This window comes from Tamandua tetradactyla, chromosome 21, assembly GCF_023851605.1.
Source record: "Tamandua tetradactyla isolate mTamTet1 chromosome 21, mTamTet1.pri, whole genome shotgun sequence".
In the NCBI taxonomy this organism is placed as follows: domain Eukaryota; kingdom Metazoa; phylum Chordata; class Mammalia; order Pilosa; family Myrmecophagidae; genus Tamandua; species Tamandua tetradactyla.
The window spans coordinates 51,289,046-51,313,467 of record NC_135347.1 but is presented as its reverse complement, the minus strand read 5'-3'; the positions used below and the strand labels follow the sequence as shown (position 1 = coordinate 51,313,467).

At 41.4% G+C, this 24,422-nt stretch overlaps 1 pseudogene; it reads right to left on the bottom strand.

Annotated features, from left to right (window-relative positions):
- Positions 1-2,418: 2,418 nt before the first annotated feature.
- Positions 2,419-9,815, bottom strand: LOC143665209 (aurora kinase C pseudogene; annotated as a pseudogene).
- Between the last annotated feature and the right edge of the window lie 14,607 nt (positions 9,816-24,422).

Below are 24,422 nucleotides of genomic sequence, written 5' to 3'. Positions count from 1 at the left end.
TCTCCAGGTGACACACCCTGGGAACTGGCGGCAGCCTTCAAATATTTCCTGCAAGGCATGAACTCCATGCCCTGGGCTAGCCTCCCTGCTGGCCCACTCGCACAGGGCACACCTCAGCAGTGGACAACAGCCGCCTGTCACAGGGCAGGGAGGGTCTGGGCTAGATCGACCACACTGTGAAGAGGGCGGGTGAAGCCCCAGGCTGCCAAAGATGCCCACCAGCCCCTCACTGTCATCTACATGCTGTCGTGCTGCCATCCTTTTGCCGGCTCATTTTCCCTTTATTTTTGTGAGGGAATAAGAGAGGATAGGGGATTACTTCTCTTTGGTTTAAAAAAATAAGGCGTCCATCATAGACGCTGCAGCCGAACAGTCTCCAGATGGGTGAGGGGCTTGCTCCCCTCCTGCCCCCACTCACTCAACGCGTGGACTTGGCTGAATCAGAGCCTCTCATCCAACTCCCTATGGTCCAAGCACAGACATACGGGTGGATGTACAGGAAGGAAGGGGGTTAGCCAAGGAAAGAATTGGAGTCCTTCTCTGCCTAGGATCCAGGATAGAATTCTAGATGCAGGAAAGAGCCGGAATAGGAAAAACCTTGGGCAGGTGGGTTTGAGGATGGGTGGGGTTTTTAGGAGGTGGTGGGTGTTGAGAGCATAGGAGCATGGGGTCCAGTTCAGGCACTGCCATGAGAGCCAGGAGACAACAGCAGAGAGCTCTAGGTTGATGAGCTCTGAAGGCCTGTCCCCAACCCCCTTCACCAAACACCGCTGTGTTGTTTTCATACTTGTCTTTGTTGGTAGTAATGTGACGATCATCTGAACAGTAGCCGCAAGGGGGTGGGGGCCGCGCTCCTAACAGGCAGCTGTTTCCAGGTGCTCTCTGTCCTCCTGGGGCACTGCAGGGCCAGCCAGCCAGGCAGGGGTTGAAGGGGGTTTCTCCACCTAAGGAAGTCGGAACTTGGAGGAACCTGTGGTGGTTGGGGTCAGGTGTCACCTTGACCAGGTGATGATACCCCATAGTTCTGTTGCTGGGGACTTGAGTCATTAGCATGTGAAATTCATTTATGGCTGATTACATCTGCAGTCAGCTAAGGGGAGAGCCTTCAGCAATGAGTGATGTTTAATTTAATTAGCTGGAGGGTTAAAAGAGAGAGTTTGAGATTGGAAAGATGGTGGAATAGGATAGGTCGAGTTCACTCCTGCTCCAAGGAACAGCTAGAGAAGGGACGGGAAGGTGACTGGAACTATGATTCCAGGGTATAACGGCCTGGGAGGGTCGTCCACAACACACAGGGAGACGCTGGTTGCAAAAGCTGAAGAATTGAGATGCAGAGAACAGGAGACCATCCAGCTAGTGCAAACAGCTTAATGCACCCCTTTCCAAATGGAAGCAGGGACAGGGAGACGGGGTCAAGAAGTAAGCCAAGTCACCTTAAACCCACATACGCACCACCCCCCCCAACCCGTGATTCACCCCACCCCATCCCACCCAGCTCTGCGCACATAAGCTTATGGCCATCCAGATCCATGCATGCATGCAGACACCCCTGCTATGCTACCCAGCTCTGGGCGAGCGCTGACCTGTGCATCTGGGCTGCACCTGTCCCCAGGCCATGCAGGCACAACCCCAACCCACGGCCCTGAGCTTTGTGCATGCACATAAGGGCCTTGACTCCTGGGCACTCACACGTACAGCCACATCCCCCCGGCTGGGCGCCCAAGCATCCATGCACCGACTTCTTGACCCCTGTACCCTATCATCCTGCCCCACACATCGCACACCCTTGCCCCACCCCCCTGGCACAATGCCCTCCTTCCACACCTGGCCAGTGCTCACAGGCGCATCTGTGCTACATAGCCCCAGCTCTTCACACCTGTGCACCACTGCCCCAACCACCCCGCACCTGTGCACCCATGCCAGGGCTCCACCCACCAGACATCACCCGCCCCGATCCACATTCTGTAACCCCTGCGATCTGTGCCCCGCCGCTACACAGGTGCACATCTGCATCCTGGCACCCTAGGATCCCTTCCCCTCTGCAAGGACACACCTGCACCCTGCCCTCCTGGGCCCTGACCTCTGTGCCACCTGCCCCACATCCTGATGCCCACAACCCCAGCTCCACATGCCACCCGCATCCTGCCTGTGCACCCACCCCCATGCAACCTCACAGCCCACCCCCATCTGCCTCCGCACACCCTGCCTCCTCCCTCTGCGTCCTCCACACCGCACCCTGCTCCTGCACACGGGGACCTGCAGGAGCTGCACCCGGCCCCCATGGCCCCCACCCCGCACCTCCACAATTCTGCACCCGGCACTCCATGCTCACAGGCACTGTGAATATTAAGCCAATGATCAAAAAGTATTGGCAAAGTCCCTTGAGGGATGGGAGAGAAGATAGGCAACTATTAAACTTTACCAATGGGGAACCCCCTGATATAGAGCAGATGGGGGCAGCAGCCTGCTGGAGGGGGCCAGGACCCAGGGATGTGTGAGGACCTGGTCCAGGGGCAGCCCCTCGGAGGGCTGGTATCTGGGTAACTTGGAGATCAGGTCCCGGGCCCCAGAAGGCAGTGAAGACGAAAGCCTGACGTCCACCTTGAGAATGCGTCTGTAGGTCTCACTGTGTGAGGCCCTCTCGAAGGGTGGACTTCCCGTCAGCAGTTCATAACAGAGCACCTCATGCACCACGGATCCACCTTCTCATCGCGTGTTCTCCCCTCGATCATTTCTGGGGGCAGGTAGTCAAGAGTCCCACACGTTGTCTTTCTCCTCAGAGAGGAGGTGTGCACAGACCAGCCAAAGTCTGCAATCTCCACCTCACCCCAAGCCCCAGCAGCAGGTTCTCTGGCTTAATGTCCCTGCGAATCACCTTCTTCTCATGGCAGTAGGTCAGGGCATTGGCCAACTCCTCCATTATTGGAGATGGGCCTGGATTTCAATCTCCCTGCGCAGCTGATGCTCCAGTCCTTCCTTCTCCATCTGGGACTGGAAGTGCGATAAGGGATACAGCTTTGACTTGATATTTGGTGAGACTGTGTTTGTCGGCTCTTTGTTGCTATGGACCAACGAAAATTGTCTAAAATTGAGAGTGCTGATCACTGTACAACCATATGAGGATACCGTAAGACCGTGGCTTGCTTATTTTGGACTCTATCCATGATGCCCAGTAGACGGAGGGAGCTGAAGGGTACAATGACTGAGAAGCACAGTGACGAACTGTGATACATTGATGTGATGGAATATGGTACAGCTACAAAACGGAAGGATGTTGAGAGGCACACGATAAACTGAATAAACCTTGGGGACAATGTGTTTTGCAAAATAAACCAGAAACAAAAAACAAATCTGCTAAGGTCTCCTTCATAAAGTACTTATGAGAAAATCGGAGCCTAGATTGTAAAGGCTTTTAGCAGCCACACCTAGTCTGAAGCTGTACGTGCATTTCTAGACTCTGAGACACTGAGCTCTATGTGTATCAGCTGGTATTTCCCTGGAACTTTGAGTAACTTTGTGACACCTAAGACCCAGAAATGGAGTTCTACAGCCCTGAAAGTTAGCATAGCTACATACAATAACAGTTAAAGTAATCAAAAAAGAGATTGGACCTCAATTAGAGTTAAAAATGAAGCCAATCCAGCTGGGACTAAGGAAGATCATAACACAGGGTAAAAAGATGTACCCTGTGTATGTACTCCAGACTTTCACCTACTGTGTGAGGCCAAAGGCAGAGAGGTTTATTATGTTTAGAACTTGTTTTCTGTAAGGCACTATCTAAATCAACCTGTCTGGATAGCTCATTTAAACAACCCAGTCTCCTACAGTTCGGAACAGGAACAAGGCCTTGTAATTCCAGGCTTAATGTAATACCAGAATATAGCTCAGATTATGGTGGGCTGATAATTAAAAAGTATTGGTAGAGCCCCCTTGTGGGTCCAAAGGGGGAAAATGGAACTATTAACCTTTCCCATCTGGGAAGCCCCAGGTGCCCTCTCAACCACTGGGGACTCTGAAGAAAATAGGCCAAGCCCTTGATTTTGAGGTTTGCCCTTATGAAACTTACTTCTGTAGTGGAGAAGCTAAGACTATGCAAAACAAGGCCTAAGAATTGTTTCCATTAAACCTCTTTTGTTGCTCAGGCTTGGCTTTTCTATATATCTCTAAGTCAAATTCTGCAAGGAAAATCATTATTCTCCACCTTAAATGGGAATGACATTCAGGGGTGAAAATCTCCCTGACAAAATGAAGACTGCAGGGGATAAGTCTGGCCCTGGCACCAAGGGATCAATGCCTTCTGGGCCAAAAGGAAGAAAAGAGGCACCAGTGGCCAAGTGAGATCAAATAGAGTCAAGAGGCTAATTTTTTTTTAATTATGAAAAATAACACATATACAAAAAAAGCATTACATTTAAAAGCATACTGCAAAAATTAGTTGTAGAACAGATTACAGATTTCAGAGTTTGGTATGGATTACAGTTCCACAATTTTAGGTTTTTACTTCTAGCTGCTCTAAGATACTGGAGACTAAAATAAATATCAATATAATGATTCAGAAGTGATTCTCTTTTGTTCAATTCTATTATCTCTGTTATAACTCCTCCTTCTCCTAATCTTTAGTGGTATTTGGGTCCTGCCCTTTCTAACGGTTCCCATTGGAAACAGCTGTTGATAATATGGGCTGGGGGATGGAACTAGTTGATATTCTGGAGAGGCTGGCCCCTCTGCATTTCAGGACTTATCTGGTCTAGGGACCATCTGGAGATTGTAGGTTTGGGAGAGTTACCCTAGTGCATGGAACCTTTGTAGAATCTTATATATCATCCTAGGTGTTCTTTAACAGGATTGGCAGGAATAGTTTTGGTTGGGGTTTGGCAAGTTATAACAGGTAACAATATCTAATTGAAGCTTGCATAAGAGTGGCCTCCAGAGTAGCCTCTTGACTCTATTTGAACTCTCTCAGTCACTGATAGATTACATTTCTTTTATATTATATTTCTTTTCCCCCTGGAGTTCAGGATGGCATTGTTGATCCCATGATGCTAGAGCCAGGCTCATCCCTGGGAGTCATCTCCCACGCTGCCAGGGAGACTTTCACCCCTGGATGTTATGTCCCACGTGGTGGTGGTGGTGGGGGGGGGGTAATGATTTCACTTACAGAGTTGGGCTCCGAGAGAGAGAAGGGCCACAACTGAGGGACAAAAGAGGCCCCCCTGAAGTAACTCTTAGGCATACCTATAGGTAGGTCAAGCTTCTCCACTACGTACAGAAGCTTCACAAGAGCAAGCCACAAGATCAAGGGCTTGGCCTATTGATTTGGGTGTCCCTCATGTTTGAAACAGTATCAGGGGATTCCCTGATTGCAAAGTTTAATAGCTCCATATTTTTCCTCCTATCCCTCAAGGGACTGTGCCAATACTTTTTGATTATCTGCTTATGATTTTGATTATCTGCTTTATGATTATCTGCTCTGGGATGTATCCAGGCTTTATATTAAGCCACACAGAATGACAAGCCTTCATTTCCATTCTAGGTTCCGTGTGTTTCGGTTATTTAAATGATCTATCCAGACAGGTTGAGTTAGATTGTGTGCTACATAAAATTTAAGTTTTGGAGAAAATGAACCTCTCTTCCTTTGGTCTCATAGAGTAGGTGAAGTTCTAAAATACGATGTCCTCCTTGCCCCTATTCTGATTTCCCATCATCCTGACCTGATCAACTTCATTCTTATTGGAGGCAACTATTATGCAAGCCTGAGTTAGGTAGGGTTAATTGCCATGATTTTCTAAACCCCAACCAACATCACTCCTAGTAATTCTTAAGAGCACTAGGGGCCAAACTGAGACTCCATGAAAGCATCATGCACTAAGTCTGCTTCCCTGGAAGCTATAATTCCCAGACGGTTCTTAGTTCATATAAATCCTTAAACCTAGAGGGACCAGCCCTTCCAAGATTATGAATTAATTATATCCTCCTATCCTTTAGTGTCAACCTTCCTTCTCAACATGAAAAAGTCAGAACAGGCATTGTATGAAGATCCCTATAGATTGAGAGAAGGATCAAAGAAGAAAGAGGAGGTACAGCAGAGAAAACAGGATTTAACAAACATGACCACAGAACCACTGTGTTAATATTCCTTCTAGCTGCTAGTGTTTTGGAGCAGCTAGAAGGGAAAATCTGAAATAGTGGAATAGTAACCCCAAACAGATTCTGAAACTTGTCGAAGAGTTCTTCAAAAATTATTGCTTTTTCCTTCTTTGCTTTGTATATGTGTTATATTTCATGATAAAAATCATTTTTAAAAACCACAATTGGAGCTTGGTTGAGCTACCTTCCCCTGTTCCTAATGGAGACTGCTTCTTTTTCCCATGGGGAAGAGTCTCCAAAACTGTCTGACATGCCAGTGGGGGCGGGGCACGGCCTCCACAGTTTGGGAGATGTACTTCTAGTTCTATGCTGTGACCTTGGCCATTCCACCCATTCCAGACTGGTGCACAATGTGTGTCTGGTCACAGATGTCCTCCAAATAGTTGTTCCAGACATTTCCTGGTATTTACTTGCTGCCCTAGAGGACTAAATTCCACACACGCCTACACCACCGTCTTTACCCACCTCCCAGCATCCTTTCTTTCTTTTTTTAAATCATTTTTACTATTTCATAGATAAGAAACTAAGACATTTTATGAACAATGAAATCCATTGTACAATGTACAATGTAGCAAAAGATCTTGAAATTGAATGTGTTTTACTCATTATTTCCCCTTTAATCAACAAACATTATTCCTTTTATAAAAGAGTTGAAAAAATTACCTATATTATATTAGACATAATGAAAATAAATGTTATTAAACACCATTAAATGATGACTACCTCTACATTTCTCCAAACTCTTTGCATTTATTATTTGTACTTCAGAGTAAAAATAATTATGGTTTTTGATAAGTTGTTAAGTAGCTTCAAATTTCTTTAAAATATTAACTAAAATAGATTTCCATCTGGGGAACATATAATGTCATTTGGTTTTAAACAGAATTGTATTTTAACCATCGAAGCTAAAGACATAGCAAAAAAATGATGTTATTTCTTGAAGGTTGTCTCAAGTCTATTTTAACTTCTAATCATGACACTCTTAGATGAATCCCAGCAAAAGTCTATGGTATTCATTAATCAACCTGCTAAGCATCAGGGAAAGTGCTAATACACTGGATAGTTAGAAAAAGAATAAAAACAGACATTAAAACATCTTATTTGAACTTTTGACATAATTAAACAATACAGAAGCGGGAACCACGCGAATTTTTCTCATGTTGGTAACAAGAGCATTAATACTTTATCTTGGTGCCATACTGTAAGATTTAAAGAATTAAATAAGCAAGAGCGCTCAATAATTCACTTAACATAATAAAGGTTGTGCTATAAGTTTTACAGGCATGAACTTCCTTCAGTTTCAAGCAATTCTAGACAACTCTCCTTATTCATCAGGTCTACTTCAAATACACCAACCTCCAAAGAAGCAGCCCTTCTTTGGGGTGTAACATATGGCTCTCATCTATGACATACAATAAAATCATTGTCACAGATTAAGTCAGCTGGATGGAAATTTAAGATTTCAAGAATTTCCCTTAGTCTACTCCAATGGGCCAAAAAGCAAAAAGGAATATCTATATAATGATTCAGTAATCAAAATCATCCCTTAAATCCTGATTTCTCGGTTATCATATCAATAGATTTAAGCCTTATAAACAAAAGCTCTTGGGGTCCTTGATGATTTTTATGAGTGCAAAAGGGTTCTGCAGCCAAAAAGTTTAAGAACTGCTTCTCTAAGGTCTGGTCTTCAAACTGGGTGTACTATCCAAAACGTGCACAAGGTATGGATAGTTTTAAGACGATGTATTTCCAGATCCCTAACTTCCATTTGTACTCTCTTCTATATGTCATCGATTCTCAGATGCCCTTCCCCCTGACCACTACCCCCTCCACACACACACACATTGTAATATTTCTGAAATCCAGAGACCAGTTCTTACTGGCTAAATGGCAGTCTTGCCACAGTTGTCTTTGCATGACACCTTCTGGCAAGAACAAGAAAATGCCAGCATCAAAACAAAACAGATTTCTGTAACTTTTAGGTAAACTCCTTAAACAAGAGTGGGCCATACTTTGGGAAATGCTGCTTCACCAATGTGATCTTGGTGACCTTGAGATGATGTTCTTTGAAAAATGAAAATGATATTGACTCTGAGTCAGAATGATTCATATAAGCCAGACTGCTATGAAGACATTTTAAGAAGACTTCAGCTTATTTCACAAGGTTAAACAATAACAACAAAAAACAAAACCTCTGTCTAAATAAGTTTTTAAAAGCTCTTTCAATAAGTAATTTATTATGGCCTAATTAATAGTGTTTTTTACTTATTTTTTGGTTCATAAAATGACAGTGCCTCCTACAATTAATGGGATTTTAGATTCAATGAACTACAAAGGTACTTCTCCCACTTTACAAATGAAAGACATTCCCTTCACCCATTCTGCATCTTCTTAAGGTTCATTGCCTTTCCCAGGAATGTAAAAACCTCCTGGGAAGCCTCCTCTAATGATTAATCCTGGTATATAAACCCACCAAAGGCTTCTGCTTTCCCAGCCTGGATTGGATGCTGTTCTAGTTTGCTACCAGAATGCAATATACCAGAAACAGAATGGCTTTTAATAAGTTGCTAGTTTACAGTTCCAAAGCTGAGAAAATGTCCCAGTTAAAACAAGTGTATAGAAATGTCCAATCTAAGACATCTAGGGAAAGATACCTTAGTTTAAGAAGGCTGATGAAGTTAAGGGTTTCTCTCTCAAGTGGAAGGGCACATGGTGAACACAGTTAGAGTTTCTCTCTCATCTGGAAGGGCAAGTGGTGAACATGGCATCATCTGCTAGCTTCCTCTCCTGGATTCCTGTTTCATGAAATTTCCCAGGAGGCATGTTCTTTCTTCATCTCCAAAGGTCACTGGTTGGTGGACTCCGCTTCTTGTGGCTATGTCATTCCCTTCTGTCTCAGAATCTCCTTCATTCTCCAAAATGTTTCCTATTTTATAGGACTCCAGAAACTAATCAAGACCCACCCAAATGGGTGGAGACACGCCTCCACCTAATCCAGTTTAACAACCACTCTTGATTAAATCACATCTCCAGGAGATGATCTAATTGCAGTTTCAAACATACAATGCTGAATAGGGATTAGAAGAAGCAGCTGCCTTTACAAAATGTAATTAGGATTAAAACATGGCTTTTCTAGGGTATATACATCATTTCAAACCAGCACAGATGCCAAATGGCTTTTTACACATATTTAAATACAATAAATTCTTTTTTATCTCAACACTCATTTGCAGGTCTGGGAAGGCAAGGAACCCAAGAGCTCTGAACCAGTACAATACAATGACACTGTTTCTTTTAACTGGAACAGGCATTAGCCCACAACTAACAAAGAGTTTCAATGGATATGATAAAACCCACAGATAAAATTTTCTGTTTATCAGAGTGTGAAAGTGGGAAAGAGAGACCCACATATAGCACATAGGCAGGCTAGCAAACTCCTGCAGGATTTGGAGAGCTCCTCCAGTCAAGTCCCAAAGAACAGCATCAACTCTTACCTGTTAACCTTTTAGTCTGCACAGTGTCTCCCTCTAGGAGGGAGGGGAGACATGGTCAAATGAGCAGGCTGAGATTTTGTTCTGTGGCCAGAGGAGAGAGAAGGACAAAGATGAATAACAATATTCTTACCTGTAGGAAGTGCTATTGGATCCCTTCATGATCACCACAGCCATGGGAGTTTTCAGAGAAATTGGGACCTCAACCAAGGGCTGGCACCATGAGGGTTCTTGGCTCAGTCACAGGAAGAATTCAAGGGCTAGCTCAGTGTGTACAGTCAGATAGTTTAATAAGTTCAATGCTGGGGAGCCCCAGGATTTCTAGGCTGGATGCCTCAGAGCTCCAGGAATTCCTTGCTAGATGCTGCAGAGCTCTGGGAATTCTCAGTGGGATGGTGAAGAACCTGGAGAATTCTCTGCTGGATGCTAGAGAGCCCCGGCAATTCTCTGTGAAGTGGAGACCTTGACCAGGGGCTGCTGTCATGAAGGTTCTTGACTCAAACCCAGGAAACAACTTGAGGACTAGTCAGTGTGTACTGTCAAAGAATCCAAAGACAAGCTCGTGCGTACAGCTCAACACTTTAATGCATAGTTTAAGGAGAAGAAGCAGTTTAAGGTTGGGATCCTTGCATTATAATGACTTGGAGGGGCCCTTCCACCTCTGGCTGTGCTGATAAGGGTTAGATGAGTTGCATCTGTCACTGGTTCTTTTTAGATGCCAACCTGAGTGAGGACTAGGTGTGTGGGGACTAGGTAGGTGTGTGCACATCAAAAGGAACTTTTTGTTATGGGTCTTAGCATCACTTCTCCCTCCCTATCTAACCTGCCCCAGGATCAAATAACTATTGTATTTAGATTCCACTGGATACATTTAAAAGTGGTATAGAATAGCAGTGCATTCACTATGTTCATAGTGACATTATTCACAATTGCCTACAGATAGAAGCAACCCAAGCATAAACAAAATGTAGTATATTCATGCAGCATGCACTATTATTTAGCATTAAAAAGGAGTGAAGTTCTGAATCATGTGACTATAAGGATGTACCTTGAAGACATATTGAGAAAAATAAGCCAGACACAAAAGGCCAAATATTGTATGATCTCACTGATATGAAATAATTAAAATAAGCAAATTCATAGAGTCAGAATCTAGAATATAAGTTACCAAGGGCTGAGTTGGGGGTAAATGATGGGGTGTTAATGCTATGTTATACAGAATTTCAATGGGGTTGATTGTGAAGTTTTCGTAAAGGATGGTGGTGATGGTACCACAACATTGTGAATGCAATCAACAGCACCAAATTATATCTTTGAATGTGGTTAAAAGGGGGAAATTTTAGTTCGTATATATGTTACTAGAATAAAAATTAAAAGAAAAAACAGGACTGTAACATACAATGGACTATATTATAAATAATGGACTATAGTTAATAGTACAATTTTAAAAACATTCTTTCATGAATTATAACAAATGTACCACACTTATTAATAAGGTATTAATAATAAGGTGATATGTGGGAGCTCTATATTTATATATTTTATGCATTATATTTTTGTAAACCTACAACTTCTCGAACCATCAAAAATTAGTAATAAAAATATAGTAAACAAAAATGACAATGACAATCAAATGCAATACACGATCCTGAACTAGATCTAATAACGCAGAAGGAAAGGCCCAAAAGGCCATAATTGGAGCATATGAAAAAAACTGAAATATAGACTGAAAGTTTTATATCAATGCTAAATTTCTTGATCTTGATAACTATACTGAAGGTGGCTATAAAAGAGAATGTCCTTGTTCTTAGGAAATGTGCATGAAAGTATTATGTGTTCATAGAGCATACAACCTATTCTCAAATGTTTGGAAAATTGATAGACAGATAGATGGGTGTTGTTTTAGTTTGCTAATGCTGCCAGAATGCAATATTCCAAAAATGGAATGACTTTTAAAAGGTGAATTTAGTTGCAAGTCTACAGTTCTAATGCCATGAAAATAACAAAACTAAGGCATCTAGGGAAAGATACCTCGATTCGAGGAAGGTTGGTGGTTCCAGAGCACCTCTGTCAGCTGACAAGGCATATGGGGACATCTGCTAGCTTTCTCTCCCAGCTTCTTCAATGGCTTCCCCATGGGCATTTTCTTTCATCTCCAAAAGTTTCTGGCTGTGTGGGCTCTCCAGGCTCTATAGCTTTTTCCAAAATGTTTCCCTCTTAAAGGACTCCAGTAAGCAACCCCACTTTGAACGGGTGGATACTCACCTCCATGGAACCATCTAATCGAAAGTTACCACCCAAAATTGGGTGGGTCACATCTCCATGGAAATAATAAAAAAGATTTCTTCTAACAATATTGAATGAGGATTAAAGGACATTACTTTTCTTGGATACACAATAGCTTCAAACCAGCACAGGTGGATATATAGAGGGATAGATGGATAGAATGATACAGCAAATGTGGAAAAATATTAAAATCAGTAGATCTGGGTATCTGGGAAGTATGTTGAAGTTCTCTTTTTGGGCTTTGTACTGTTTTTGCAAATGTCTGGTAAGTTTGAAATTATTTCAAAATCGAAAGTTTTAAGGGAAAAAGAGTCTGATTATTTTCCAAGCGACAGTTTCCATCTGATAGTTTTTGCAGAACATTCCACTAGAGAGAAATGTACAGCTACAGGGGCTCTCTGAGGGTCATCACGGAGTCTTTGAGACACAGAGCTGCACTCAGATTACACAGATGAACTCACAGTCCCAGATCAGAACACAGGTCTCTGTGCAGCAGCAGCAGCATGTGTATGTAGCAGGACAGAACTCCAGTCCCTTTTGTTTCTCCATCGTTCTCTCCAGAGTCCTTATCTTGGAGATCCTTGAAGCTGATTCTGATTGGCAGGAAATAGACATTGAGAATATTTAGGTGGCAGAATGGTCAAGAAGGGAAAGACACTGAGGCATGTACATCACTCTGGCCTGCCTCTACCTCTATTTCAGATTGTCCCATGGCCTAGTATCATACTTTCTCACTTTTTTTTTTTTTTTAGGTATAGAGCTATATTGTCTACCCGGTAGTTACTAACCACACATGACTCTTATATATGTATAATATAACTTATATACAAAGCGTATATATGTATAATATAACATATATACAAAGCAAAGAAAGAAAAAAGCAATAATTTTCAAAGTACTTGTCAACAGGTAGTTACAGGCCAGATCCCAGAGTCTGTCATGTGCTACTATTCCATCATCTCAGATTCTTCCTTCTAGCTGCTCCAGAATGTTGAAAACTAGACAGATTTTTTTTTTATCATCACAATTGAAATTTTTTCTTTTTTGCAAAAATAACAGGTATACAAAAAGGCAATAGATTTCAAAGCACGGCACAGCAGTTAGTTGTAGAACATATTTCAGAGTTTGGTATGGGTTACAATTTCACAATTTTAGGTTTTTACTTCTAGCTGCTTGGAGATACTGGAGACTAAAAGAAATATCAATATAACAATTCAGCAGTCATACTCATTTGTTAAACCCTACCTTCTATATAACTGCACCATCAATTTTTATCTTTCTCCCATTCTTTAGGCGTATTTAGGCTATGCCCATTTTAATGTTTTCATGTTGGAAGAGGCTGTTGATAATATGGAGTAGGGAAACGGAACTAGTTGATAGTCTGGAAGTGGGATATTTTTTATTAAGTTATTTCCAAGGAGATATGACCAATCCAATTATGGATGGGACCTTTTGATTAGATGGTTTCCATGGAGATGTCTCTACCCATTCAAGGTGGGCTGCTTTTGGAGTCCTTTAAGAGGGAATCACTTTGGAAAAAAGCTCCAGAGCTAACACAGACAATAGACCTTTGGAGATGCCCAAGAAAAATGCCCCTGGGAAGCCATTCAAAGAAGCTGAGAGAGAGCTGAAGACATCGCCATGTGCCTTCCCAGTTGACAAAGGTGTTCTGGACACAACAACCTTTCTTGAGTCAAGCTATCTTTCCCTGGATGCCTTAGCTTAGACATTTTTATAGGCTTAGAGCTGTAAAATTTGCGACTTAATCCTTCTTTCCCTCAGTCATTGTCTCTTGGGCCACCTCCATCCATTGTGAGTCATGAACACTGCATCGGCCCTTTCTTGAGTCGGGGTATCTTTCCCTGGATGCCTTAGTTTGGGCATTTGATGGCCTTAGAACTGTAAATTTATCTTAATAAATTCTCTTTTTAAAAGCCATTCCATTTTTTGTGACTTGCATTCTGGCAGCATTAACAAATCAAAATAGGTTTTGGTACTGAGAGTGGGGTGCTATGGTTTGCAAATACCAAACATATTAAAAAACTTTTTAAGTGGATAAGGGGAAAATTCTGGAAAAACTGTGAGATGCTTCATAGAGAAGGCCTAGAATGCTTTGAAGCAACTGTTGGTAGAAATCTGTAATTTAAAGATACCTTCTGATGAGGCTTTAGACAGAAATTATTAATGTGTCATTGCAACCTGGAAGAAAGGTGATTGTTGTTTTAAAGTGGAAGAATATTTGCCAAAATTGTTTACTGTTGTTGGATGGAAGTCAGAATTTAAAGGTAACAACCCTGGATACTTAGCTGAGGAAATTTCCAAACTAAACGTGGAAAATGCCGCCTGGTTGCTCCATGCAGCTTATAGTAAAATGTGAGAGGAAAGAGTTAAGTTGAGAACTGAACTCTCGGATATAAAGGTGGTCTGGAAAATTCTGGACTTTCACGAAAGGGAGACCCCAGAGAATACTGCTACACATGAGGATTTAGCCAAACATGGAAACCATCAGCCATTTCAGAAATAGCCAGGACTGGAGACGGAGTTATCACAAAGAATTTATGGAAAGTCCTATTATCTGATGTGTATGATCCCCAGTATACAGCATAGAAAGCCAATGAATTTCTTATGGAAACTATATAAAGAGAACCATCACCATTCTGGACTAAGAAGAATAGAAAAGAGAAAAATTGAAGGAAAAATGGTTTCAGAGGCAGAACCTGGGAAGCTAAGGTCTAGAACCAGGAAATGTGGGACCAGGAGAGTGGACCCACCCATGAACATGGAGAGGGTGAGTTTGCCCCAGAGGCAGAGGGCAGGTCTTCAACCTCAATGTCCAGAGAAGAGTTTTAGTCCTCAGCCTCAGAGAGGGTGGAGCACATAAACCTGGGATTGGAGGGAGCGTGGTGATTGCCCCCTTTCTTCTGAGGGGGTGGAACACATGCCCCAGAGATGACAGAGTGCCCAGGTATGGCCCCAATGCTTGGAGAGGGTGGAGCCGAGAGAAAGGTAGTCCCCACCTGCACTGCAATGTTGTAACCCTCACCCCAGGATATGGAGAGAACAGGGCTGTTGCATAAGCCCTTGGAAAGGGGAGGACTGTGGCTCTGTCAAGCCCAAGGATGAATGACTCCCAGACTTTGAAACATTGTAGAGGTGGCACTGCTGATTTTAGGAACTGTTTAGGACTTTTGACCCCTGTTTTCCTACCAATAGTACCTGCAGAAATAGGAATATGTATACTGTAACTGCCCCTCCTTTGTATATTGGCAGCAGATAACTCATTATGAGTTTCACAGGTCAACAGCAAGTGGAGAATTTTTGCCTTAGGATAGACCATGCCTGTAACTGACTTTGATGAGATTTTGTATGGTTCCTGACTTTGTGTTGTATTTATATTGTTACTGGAATCATTAAAGTCTTTGATATTATAATGGCATGTATTTTGTATATGGGAAGAGCATGTATTTTGGGGGTCTAGAGGGTGGAATGTGCCAATTAGAAACTGTTGTGTACCCCAGAAAAGCCATGTTCCTTAATCCTCATTCAGTATTGTTGGGTGGGATCTTTTTGATTAAGTTGTTTCTATGGAGATGTGACCCAACCAATTATGGGTGAGACTATTTGATTACAAGGTTTCCATGGAGATTTGTCTCTACTTATTCAAGTGGGACACTTACTGGAGTCTTTTAAGAAGGAAGCATTTTGAAAAAAGCTTCAGCGCTGACACAGAGACCTTTGAAGACACAGAAAGAAAATGCTCCCAGAGAAGCAGTTTGAAATGAAAAGCTGGGAGAAAAAGCTATCATACGTTATCATGTGCCTTACCAGCTGACAGAGAAACCCCAAATGTCATCAGTCCCTTCTTGAGTCAATGTATCTTTCCCTTGATGCCTTAGTTTGGATATTTTTATGGCCTTAGAACTGTAAAGTTGTAACTTAATAAATTCCCTTTTTAAAGGCCATTCCATTTCTGGTGAATTTCATTCTAGCAGCATTAACAAACCAAAACACCATGGAATCTATCCTAAGAAAACAATCAATAGCTCTCAGCATAACCACATAGTTATGGATTCACCACCACAATCTACATGAGGATATCTTCATTTCTTCCACAAGAGAGAAGAGGATAAAATGAATAATAAAAAGGAGAAATACAACAACATTGAGAATCCCATAACTGCCCCCCGCTTCTGTCCCCTTCTTATTGACATTTAGCTTTGCTATATTGCCTTTGTTACAATTAATGGGAGCACAATTAATGTTCTTGTTAACTGTAGACCCTATTTGCATTGATTATATTTTTCCCATATACCATCCCATTTACAACACCTTTCAATGTTGACATTCATTTTTTCTTCCTCATGTAAAAACTTTCTTATATTTGTATATTTACCCACCATCATCATCTACTCTAGGTTTTCCTAAGTTATATAGTCTCAGATTTTAACCTCTGTCTTTCTTTCTAATATTGTACATGCCCCAACCTTCCTCTTTCAACCATACTGATAGCCTTCATTTCCACATTCTTCTCCAAACCTCTCTCTCCTGTTTTTTTTCTCTCTGCCTGTAGTGTTCCCTCTATATTTATTGTAGAGCAGGTCTCTTGTTCATGAACTCTCTCAGTGTCTGTTTTTCTGAAAATATTTTTATTCTCTCTCTCACTTTTGAAGGATAGTTGTACCAGATATAGAATTCTTGGTGGCAATTTTTCTCTTCCAATATCTTAAATATATCATACCACTACCTCCTTTTCTCCATGGTTTCTTCTGAGAAATCCATACATACTCTTATCGAGCTTATCTTGTATGTGATGGATCACTTTTCTCTTGCTGCTTTCAGAATTCTCTGTCTTTGACATTTGACAATCTTATTAGTATGCGTCTTTGAGTAGGTCTATTCAGATCTAATTTTGAGCTCCTTGGATCTGTAATTTTACGTCTTTCATAAGACATGGAAATTCTTAGTGTTTATTTCCTCCATTATTCTTTCTCCCCCTTTTCCCTTCTCTTCTCTCTCAGACACTCATTACACATATATTCACTAGTTTCATGTTGTCATTCAATTACCTGAGACCCTGTTCATATTTTTCCATTCTTTCCCCTATCTGTTCTTTTTTGTATAGGATTTCAGATGCCCTGTCCTCTAGTTCACTAGTCCTTTCTTCTGCTTCTTCAAATCTGCAGTTGTATATCTCCATTGTGTTTTTCATGTTTCTATTGTGCCTTTCATTCCCATTAGTTCTGCCATTTGTTTTTTCAAGATTTCAAGCTCTTCTTTATGGTTGCCAAATATCATCTTTATATCCTTCATCTCTTTTGCTGTATCTTCCTACTACTTGTTGATTTGCTTTAGGTTTGTTTAAACATCTTTAATTAGCTGTTTCAACTCTTGTCTCTTATTTGAAGTATTAGTTTGTTCCTTTGACTAAGCCATTTCTTCATGCTTCCTAGTGTGACTTGTGATTTTTGCTGGTGCCTAGGCTTCTGATTTCCTTCATTAGTTTATTCTGGAGGTCATTTTATCTCTTTTGCCTAGGATTTTCTTGTTGGTTGGTTTTATTCTATTTCTGTTCTCTTTCTTTCATTTCAACTTATTTTAGACTTCTAGCACAGCTTATGTTTAACTGATCAGAATTTTTCAGCTTTTATATTTCTGGTTCTTGTCCTGCCTATATGGAGTTTTTTTTTTTTTTTTGAGGAAGAGGGTCTCCCAAGACATGATCAACCTCAGTCAGATTTTCCCAGACCAGAAAGGCCCATGGAAGAGGGTCTAATCAGTACCAAGTTCCATGAAGATGAGACCCAGCAAGTTGTCAGTCTTTCCTGTGAAGTCTCTTAACTCTGTGTCTTTCCTACTCTGCCCTCAGGTGGTGCTTGCCAGCCTGCAACTCCCCACCAGTGTAAAGTGGTGTGATGCCTTTAATTCTTAGAAGACCCTATCCCTGCCAGGGGCGTGGTTGAGATAGAGAGTGAGGTAGAAGATGGGCTTAAGCAGCATCTGTTTCTAGACCCTTGTATCTGAATTCTCTGAATGACAGCCACCAAGCTGCAGAGTTTGGCACCATGACCACTTTGGGCCTTGCTGGGCTGCTCAGCTGTGTTTGGGCCACAGTGTAGAGAATGGCAAGGAGGCCCTGGTTGAAGAATCAGAAGAACTGAGATGCAGAGAACTGGAGACTGGCCAGCTAGTGCAAACAGCCTAGTGTGTCCATTTCCAGATGGAGCCCTGGAGCTGTCAGAAGTGCACAGACAGGAGGATGGGGACTATGAAGCATCAGCATGGAGCCCCTGACCCATGCATATACCTGCACCACAACCCATCACCAGACTGTTTTACCCCCTCCCCATGCCCCACATCCTGCTCCACACCTGTCCTGGAAATACAAAGCTTTAGATTATTGAAGGAATTCAACATTCAAAGTAAACCTATCAAGATACTCACATGCCATGAAGACAACAGAAGATGACTACTCATATGAAGATGCAGACAGATATAGTCCAGTCTAATGACCAAATTAAAACAACAGAGGAGACACAGACTTTGGAACAACTAATCAAAGATCTTCATATAATTTTACTAAATAAAATCAGTGAGATGGCTAATGACATAAAAGAGATCAAGAAGACACTAGAAGAGCATAAAGAGGAATACATAGAAAAATAGCAGGTATCACAGAGATTAAAGATGTTTTAGACCAAATAAAAATATACTAGAGACACACAATATCAGATTTGAGGAGTCAGAAGAAAGACTAAGTGAACTAAAGGTAGGACAACTGATTTTGAACACACAAAAAAGTAAATGACAAAAAAGATGGAAAATTTGAATTGGATCTCAGGGAAATGATACATGAAGCAAAGCACACAAATACAAAAATGATCAGTGTCTCAGAAGGAGAAGAGAAGAATAAAGGGCTAGGAAGTTTAGTGGAGGATATAATAGAGGAAAACTTCCCAACCTTTATAAAAGATATAAATATGCAAATTAAAGAAGCCCAAAGAACTCCAAATAGAATAAATCCAGATAGGCCTTCCCCAAGACAAGTACTAAACAATCTGTCAAATGTTGAAGAGAAGCAGAAAATCCAAAAAATGGCAATAGGAAAACAATCTGCTACATACAATCACGTCAGACTGAGTTCAGACTACTCACCTGGCACTATGGAGGCAAGAAGGCAGTGGAATGATATATTTAAGGTCCTGAAAGATAAAGACTTCCAGCCAAGAATTCTGTGTCCAGTCAAATTGTCCTTCAAGACTGAGGGAGAGATTAAAGTTTCACAGACAAACAAAGGCTGAGAGAATAAGTCAACAAGAGACCAGTTCTACAAGAAATACTAAAGGGAGTCTGCCAGCCAAAAAAAAAAAAAAAAAATGACAGAAGAGGGAGGTCTGGAGGAGGGCACAGAATTGAAGAGTACCAGTAAACGTAACCTAAAGGATAAAAAGAGAAAGAGGGAAAAGAATATATAGATCTGACAAATAAAAACCAAAGAATAAGATGGTGGATTCAAGAAATGCCTTTATAGTAATAACTTTGAATGAATGAAAGCTACCACTTGTGCTGGGCCCTCCCCCCTCTTTTCTTGGGGAAGATAGGCCCTATAGGGAACTATTTCCATCATACCTTTCTCAAACATACCTTAACCCCACCCTTGCCTGGTTTAGGGCTGACAATTGAAAATGCCTCAGGCTTTCTTTAATGGGCAGGTAAAAAATGTTTTTAAAAATTCCTTTTCAGAGTTGGTCCCCAGCCCTCCCCCCACCAAGGTTTGACAATCAAGAGCCAGATTTGGTACTTGACTCTACATGCCCCTTTCTTAGGATACAGCCCCTTTCTAGTATGCTAAGCTCAGCTGACCCCAAAACCCTTTGTTTTTTGTGTTTTTGTTTTTTTTCAGTCAGTCCTACCTCCTTTCAACTGTGAGAGACCTCAGGGTTCCTTTTGTGTTTGCTTTAGGTTTATTTGTGCTCAGTACTTGTATTCAGCAGTCCAAGTTTGTTAATTAAAACTGCAGTTGGAGCTTGGTAGAGCTACTTTCCCTTGATCCTAGTACAGACTGCTTCTTTTTCTCATAGGGAAGGGTCTCCCAAACAGCCTGCCATGACAGTGGGGGAGGGGCACCAGCCTCCACAGGGTGGAGACTCATTTACATTTCTGTACTGTGATCTTGGTGCTTCTACCCATTCCAGACTGGTGTACAATGGGTGTCATGGATGTGCCCCAACGAGTAGTTCCACACAAAGCCTGGCTATTTATTAGATGCCCTACAGGACAAACTGAGTCCACATCTGCCTACCCCACCATCTTGCTTTGGCCCTCCAGTACATTTTTTTTTGACAATTTAAACGGTCTTTATAGTTTTTAAAATGTTTTTTATACTTCAGTGACACAAGCAAATTCCCTTTATACTTTAGGGATGTTGAGGATTACATGAAGGGACATGTAATGCACAACACTTTGAACATAGTATTGGCCAGAATATAATGACTAGTGTTATTTATTTCCTACATGCAACACATATTTCCATATTCATGAAGAAAAGTCACCCTAAAAATATCTTACTTGTATATCAATATTCACAGCACTATTCACAATACCATAAGGCAGAAACAAGTGGCCACCGACAGATGAAGGCACAAACAAAATGTGGTACACACATACAACGGAATACTATTCTGCTGTAAAAGGAAACAAAGTCTGGTACATGCCACAACACAGACAGAATCCTGAAGACTTCATGCTATGTGAAACGAACCAGACACAATGAATAAATATTATGATTCCACTTATATGAAATATCTATAACAAGCAAATTCATAGACAAAGTTGACTAGAGGTTATCAAGGGCCAGGAGCAGGGAGGTGTGATGGGGAGTTACAATTAAAATAATATATTTTTATATATATTATATCATAACCCGTTACTGATGCTATAACCCTGAACTACAGGTCAGCTAACCACAAGTCAGTGCTGCCCCCGCTAGCAATCAAACTTCATTGTCACCAGATTTACTACCTGTTATTTCTCTGGTTAGTTCTGCAAACCAAGAGATTTAGAGAAAGCCCTCCAGTACATTTTTCTAAACTTCTTTTTATTATATAATATAACATATATACAAAGCAAAGAAAGAAAAAAACAATAGTTTTAAAAGTAGTTACAGGACAGATCCCAGAGTTTCTCATGGGCTACGATGCCCTCATCTCAGATTTTTCCTTCTAGCTGCTCCAGAACTTGTCATCACAATTGACTTTTCTTTTTTTGTTAAAAATAACATGTACAAAAAAGCAATAAATTTCAAAGCGCAGAGACACAATTAATTGTAAAACATATTTCAGAGTTGGTATGGGTTTCAATTCTCCTATTTTAGGTTTTCAATTCTCCTATTTTAGGCTTCTAGCTGCTCCAAGATACTGGAGACTAAAAGAAATACTAATGATTCAGCAATCATGCTCGTTTGTTAAACCCTGCCTTCTCTGAGTAACTCCACCGTCACCTTTGATCATTCTATCCCACTCTTTAGGGGTATTTGGACTATGGTAATTCTAACTTTTTCATGTTGGAAGGTGCTGTCAGTTGTTGGAGATGGTTCTCTGAGGGCTTGAGCGGTTGGCTGTCGGCAGAGGGCATGAGTGTCAGAGCATCATGCTCAGCTGACGTGGAAAACCGCTGAAGCAAATATTCTCAAGGACACTGACTCAAGAGCCCAAAGAGACCTGAATAGACAGCATTCTGATAAGAAATAAACAGTTCCTGTGACAAGGAGCTGGGAACCAAACTTTGTAGTTTTGCAGGCATGACTGATAATCAAAAATAATCTCACTTTGATTATACTCTCTAAAGCAGTTCCCATGTAAGAGCACAATAAATATGTGGACATCAGTATATTCAGGGCTCTTGCTCCTGATGAGCTTGAGTCCCCTGACCCCACTTAACTATCATCTTGTGTCTGTCGTTTCTTAATTCTGTGTGGCGCCCCTTCTCCCCTGTTCTCTGGAGAATTCCCTGGCAATCAATAATATGGGGTAGGGAGATGGAACTAGCTGATGTTCTGGAGAGGCTGGGGTCTCTAGGTTCTAGGACTATCTGGTCCAGCGACCCATCTGGAGGTTGTAGGTTTCTGGAAAGTTCCCTTAGTGCATGGAACCTCTATAGAATCTTAAATATTGCCCCCAAGTGTTTTTTAGGAATGGCTGAAATGGCTTTGGTTGGGATTTGGCAAGTAATGATAGGTAGCAATGTCTAACTGAAGTTTGTGTAAGAGTAACCTCCAGAGTAGCCTCTTGGCACCATGTGAACTCTCTCACTGTTACCTTCTTTGTTATACTTCTTTTCCACCTTTTGGTCAGGATGGAATTGTTTTTCCCACAGTGCCAGGGCCAGACTCATCGCTGGGAATCATCTCCCATGTCACCAGGGAGACTTTCACCCCCGGATGTCATGTCCCATGTAGTGGGGAGCACAATGGTTTCACTTGCAGAGTCGGACTTAGAGAGAGTAAGGTCACATCTGAGCAACAAAAGAGGTCCTCCAGAAGTAACTCTTAGGTATACTTACAGGTAGGCTAAGCTTCTCCACTATTTGCGTAGATTTCACAAGAGCAAGCATTAAGGTCAAGGGCTTGGCCTATTAATTTGGGTGTTCCTAATGTTTGACACAGTATCAGGGGTTTCCCTGGTGGTAAAGTTTAATAGCTCCATATTTTTTCTCACTTTGCCAATACTTTTTGATTATCTGCTTAATATATTCTAGGAAGCATCCAGGCATTACATTAAGCTATATAGGATTAAAGGTCCTCATTCTTATTCTGGGTTCCTGTGTTTCAATTGTTTAAAGGAGCTATCCAGACAGGTTGAGCTAAACCTCCAGTACATTTTTATTGTCAAGTTTTTAATGAGCAGAAATTGTATTCTATGAACCTAAATAAAAATTGATGAGGAATTTTAGATGTCAAACTAGAAATATAATAATTCAAAACTTTTATATGATGTATACTAGTAAAAACTTTTTTTTTGAAGACTACTAATTTAGAATGTTGAGAAACATGCATATTCAACCGAGTGATAGGAATAAGGGAGTATGTTTGGAGGTGTGAAATTAAGTAGTGCAGAAAGGGTGTTACAAATATTTTATCATTCACTTTTTGCTGGAACGAAATCAAGTCCTTCAGTCAGCAGTTGCAAACCAGAGGAAAGATTCCTTGGCCAGCTCCAACTGGCTCAGACCAGCAGGACGGGCTTTGAACACAGTGGCTTGGAGCCTGGAGTACAAATTGGAGAGGCCCAGCTCGCTCCAGGGCCAAGCACAGATTCCAAGGTAATATGACACGACTTTGAGGAACACAGAAGAAGGTTAGGACAAATGAGAAGAGGAATTGAGGAATGTAGCTGGATTTGGCTTGAATTCAGGTGCATTTGAAATAAGAGCTCTAGCCACATCCAGGAAGAGATCATTCAAAAAATAATTAAATTGTATTGACCTTTTCTGATGGTCAGAATTTTATTTCTCTCTCTCTCTCTCTCATTCCCCCCCACACACACATACACCCACGCACGATTTTCTTCTCCTTTTCTAGTGATCCAAGCCAAAATGTCCCTCACCTCCAACCCATAGAATGCTCCAGAATACTCGGCAAAAAGACAAAAAGAATTCATTTCACCTCTCTCCATGTACTAATTCTCTCTTTTTTTTTTTTTCAAGGCGACTATTTCTTGGTTCAAACTTAGGGCTGTGCTCCTCTTTAAAGAATGAGAATCCTTCTTGTTCTTGTGAAAAGTCTGTTTCTGACACACTTTTCCACATCTCACTCACCTTTGGTACTACTGTGGCAGAGGCTGCTGGTTTTTCTATCCTAATATCTTCCTTCATTTTTAAGAACTCTCAAACCAGATAAGGTCCACACAAGAAAAGAACACTAAAAATCAGTCTCTTTTGTGAATACAGATGGAAAAATCCCAAGTAAAATACAAGTATCACTTCCGCTGACATTCTATTAGCCAGAATCTATAGTCACAACATCACATCTAGTTGCAAAGAAGATTGAGAAATATGGTCTTTACCCCAGGAAGCCATGCACCAAAAATAAAGATTGGTTATAAATTCTCAGGGAAGTCATTCCCCCTCCCTCCACTCAGTAACAAAGTGAACATATGCAAGTTTCCTAACTGCCCCATTCTGCTGTGTGAACTTATTTCTAGTTAACCCTTACACAAAGGGTTTAAACTGTTGCAGACCGTAGATTTATAAAGAAATTCACTATTAGACGCTGAGGCATGTAGGGGCTGCAGCCTTTGTCATCTGCCTTACTGCATTAGACTTAGCCTTCAAACCTGAAATTCAAGTTCCTCTTGGCTCTGTTTTGAGGGAAGAATCTGCCTTCATTCTTCCTCCAAATTCCTCCTTTTCTTTCACTTTTGAATTTGTTCGTGTGTGTTTGTGTTTTGCCAGCTCAGCAATGCAACTATATATTTAAAAATATGACTCTAGCACATATAGCTG